General features: G+C 35.7%; 1 long non-coding RNA gene across 1 annotated transcript; it reads right to left on the bottom strand.

Moving 5' to 3' along the window:
• Positions 1 to 537: 537 nt before the first annotated feature.
• On the bottom strand, positions 538 to 2,266 carry LOC124898816. Its single transcript, XR_007055604.1, has 2 exons — positions 1,486 to 2,266; positions 538 to 1,224 (listed from the first exon to the last, which is right to left on the bottom strand). It is a non-coding gene; the product is annotated as an uncharacterized LOC124898816 (long non-coding RNA).
• Positions 2,267 to 4,335: the final 2,069 nt, after the last annotated feature.

The following is a 4,335-nucleotide window of genomic DNA, read 5'->3' on the forward strand; positions in this document are numbered from 1 at the left end:
TTGATTAACAAATTATGATATTATTTCTTCTATGAATATTGAATATCCAGATCTTATGAAATTTATTGTTAGCACAAAAAAATTTATGAAATTAATTAGACTATGTTTTTCTTATAAAAATATTTTAGTAATTTCTTGAAAATATTTTTTCATCTTTTAAAAAACTGTTTATGAATAATATGAATACACAATTGATGAATAAAATCTTGAAGATAAGTTAACTTTACCGGTCTTCTTTTGTTTAATCGATTCAGGGTACCACAATGTATATTGCTTTGCGGCTTAGGAACTTACCAATATGATTTGGAGACTAAATGTCAAATTCGGCAAGTGCTTTGATGTCTAACATATGATAGAGATAAAGGAGATGAATAAATATTTTATTAGGTATATTCTCTTACGAAAGAACTTTTTTTCTTTTTGTATATAATTTAAATGCTTGATGTCAGACACACGTGCAACGCACGTATCCTAGACTAGTAACTAAAATAACATGTAATGGACTAAAAAACCATATCGGTCGTATGTAATTCAAGGTATTGGGTAAAAACTGAAATATATGTAGTTGAATTATACATTTGGAAGCAATAAGTAGAAACTCTCATCACAAAAATCTACAAATATAGATAAAAACCAAGAAGTACAATAAAATAGAGAGGCAACCTATGAAACAGACAGTAACGACAAGACCAAAGGAATGTGATAAGGTAGCAAACATACCCGTTGCGAATGCAATTACAACTGCTAACATTGACAAGCACTGAAAAATACCTGCGAGATCATAAAACTTCTCTACAGCTTTCTTATTTTGATGAAATCTGCCATGAGGAAGTAGATGAATATGGCAACACCTGAGCATGTGAAGGCAATGGCATCAAAAACAACAAATGCACGAAATGCTGTTTTCCTTATTAGAATCGCCATCCCTTGATTAGAGCTATAAGGGTCGCTCTCAAAACCTCCTGGCAATGTGATACCAGCGGTGAAAGTGACAGTCATTATCAAAGTGGCCACAACAACATGGATTTGAGCTGACTTCATAATACTTTCGATTACTGTTTGATCTGCCTTTTTAGCTTTATCTTGATTATCTTCCCTCAGTTGTATTTTGACTCCTGTTCCCGTTTCATCATTTGGATTGGGCATGTACTCGTACTTCCGCTTTACCTCAAAGTCACGTTTTCCAAATCGGCCAATGCTACACAAATCCTCCACCAATTTCTCCTATTTTTATCGGTAGTACAGTTTATATTGAGTCTTGTCGAAAAATTTAACACAGTAACTTGTCTAACTGAGAATTAATCTGTTCATAGCTTAGGAGGCAACGATATCATGTAAAAATTGAATTACAATTTTACTTGACCACATCAAGAATGGTCAGAAAGATAAGTTGGATCTATAAAAGCATTGTTATTAAAAGTTAAAAGAGTATTCCATAGCAATGCAACCAGTATTTGAAAAACAAATATGTGACTGACTTCTTACCTATTTTGTCGTTGCTTTGAATATCAAGTGGAGTCTAGTTTTGTTTGTTAAATGACATCTTCTTTTCTCTAGGATGGTTTATTAATTCAGGCACATGGTCACCAGAGGCAGCAAGCAAATGGAGAGGAGTGTTGCCGTCGTTGTCTGGCTCATCAACAAGGCTGTCGCACTTATCAGAGCCTAATAAGACGCGGACTACCTTGTCTTGATTGTTCAATACGACAACATGAAGAGCATTTTGATTGTTTCTGTTAAGCATATCCCAACAATCAAGGCAGTGATTTAATAGCTTATTTATCATGTTTACGTCACCTTCACTGGCTGCAATGTGAATTGATGTCGTCCAGTCATTTTTAGTTCCTGCCGGAAGGTACACTAAGGATTTTTTCCACTCCAGCATATAAGAAACTACATCTATCAGTCCTAATTGGAACAGCATAATGCAGTGAATTCCAACCCCATAGTGATCTAATGCAATCTGGATGTGTCAACACGATAAATGCGTAAATAAGGGGTTAGATCTTCTTCCAAATATAGTCCTAATTTGACAATCCTGTGAGTCCTTTGCTTTCTCTGGATGAAACATTATTATATATAGGAAAAATTAATTAGAATCTTAATGAATTTCAAAGAATAAAGGGATCTAGTGCTTGCCTTGATCACAAGAAAGGGATTTTGATGTTTTCATATTTCGCTTTCATGTCAAAATTTGGATTGTACAAATTTGGATCCATTTTCTTTTCATTTTTTCCTTATTTTTTTGGATTTTGGGATTTATAAATATTTCAAATTATGATCTTTTGTGTCCTTTATTATATTATCATAGAAATATTCCGGTCTCCGGACACGGGTAAAATTCCTGTCATGTGATCAGGAGGTCACGGGTTCAACTCTTGGAAACAGCTTCTTGTAGAAATGTAAGTTGAGGTTGCGTATAATAGATCCTTGTGCTCGGGTCCTTCCCCGAACCCTGCACATAGCGGGAGTTTAGTACACCAAGCTGCCCTTTTTCTTTTTTTAGAAATATTCTGGACACCACACAAACATTTGCCTTTGATAAAAATAGAAAAGCTAAGGTATTTAATTTGTTCTTTGCTGTAGTTGGAAGCAAGGAATTTGTTTAACTCTTTTCACAGGCCAATCAACAACTGGTACCAGTAAACTCTGTCTACCAATACTAGAACAGATCGGAAGAAATCACCCTAGCGTTTAGCTTCTAGTGAAAATTGAACCCGAGACCTTATAGTACACAACAAACTTCATTGAACACTAGGCGATACCTTTGGATGCTCCTAACTAGCATCTTTGAATTAAGACTATAATTGTTTCTTTCGTCCAGAGAAAGCAATCCTGTTCGCGATGTTAGTGGTGGTGGAACCACACGTAGAGTCGGAGGGTAATAATCATGAAGACAGAGCTAGTCGAGATGAAAAATTAGTCAAAAACATTATGAAGGCAGCTCAAATGCATTTAGTTGTGGCAACTATCTATTAATGACACACTAATATTAACCATTATACAGAAAAAAAGAATAATATTAGAATGCTCTGCTTGATGAATCTCCAAAATAGAAAACTAAGTACCACTATTTTCCTTTGACCCAAAGAAAGGCATTTGTTACCTAAACTTTGCCTTCATCAAAAGAAAGGGATAACTTCTTGTTTGGGTTTTATGTTTTATAACTAAGTAAAGCATCTAGCACCCCCCGAACTATGACCAAATTTTTTACAACACACTCCAACTTCACAGAGGTCCTATTACCCCCTTGAACTCAATGTTAGCGTATTTTTGTAAATTGCAAACACAGGATTCTCGGCCTGAATATGTATATATGTGTAAGTCTCTGTGTGTGTAGCTGATAAAGTTGGAGTAACTGGCAAAGCTGTTGTCATGTGACTAGAAGGTCATGGGTTCAAGTCTTGGAAACAACTGGCAGAAATGCAAGGTAAGGCTGCGTACAATACACCCTTGTGGCAGGCCCTTCTCCGAACCATAGTGGGAGCTTTAGTGCACCCTTTTTTGTCATGCTCTCTACAGTCTTTTTTCATGGCTTCTCCGCTTCTAACATTTCGTTTTTGTACTGCTTTGAATTGTTATTCCTTGCACTGAAGGTCTATAAAAATTCGGAAAGCTCTTTGTCTTCCAATGTAGGGGATAAGGTCTGCCTACCTTCTGCGCTACCCAAACTCCACTTGAGGAATTTCACTGGGTATATTGTTGTTGTTGTACGATGAATTATTTTGTGAATGTACATTGGGTCTATAGCATTGTCGGTGACGAAAAAAAATGATCTCCTGTGACCGCTTATTATTTGAATAGAAGAAAATGATCTTTGTTATATCATGTGATAAAGAATGTATTACTAAAATAACATGTAATGGACTAAAAAGACACATCTGTCATATGTAATTCAAGGTATTGGGTAAAAACTGAAATATGTAGTTGAATTATACATCTGCAAGCAATAAGTACAAGGGATGTTTTTTATTTACATTCTCGACTCTTAAAAAGAGCGACCTGATAATCTATCTCCGCTATGTTCTTAGTAAACAAGCAGCATATTGTCAAATGTCATTACTATTACGCTGACCACCAGGTTGTGAGGCTTTCACAATGGATGTTTTTCATTTAGATTCTCGGCTATTAAAAAGAGCGACCAAACAACCAAAATTAGACAGGTGCACGTAGCTTAACCGCCTTAACCATCATTGAAACTATATCCGTCACATTGAAAATGCATATGTCAAAAACCCATGCAACATAGTCTTACCCAGGGTTTCGATCTAGTGGTAAGAACAGACTTGTGAATTAGGCGCACGTGACACGTTTGAACCCTGCAACTAGCAAAAT

Source organism: Capsicum annuum, chromosome 5 (assembly GCF_002878395.1).
Source record: "Capsicum annuum cultivar UCD-10X-F1 chromosome 5, UCD10Xv1.1, whole genome shotgun sequence".
NCBI classification, from domain to species: domain Eukaryota; kingdom Viridiplantae; phylum Streptophyta; class Magnoliopsida; order Solanales; family Solanaceae; genus Capsicum; species Capsicum annuum.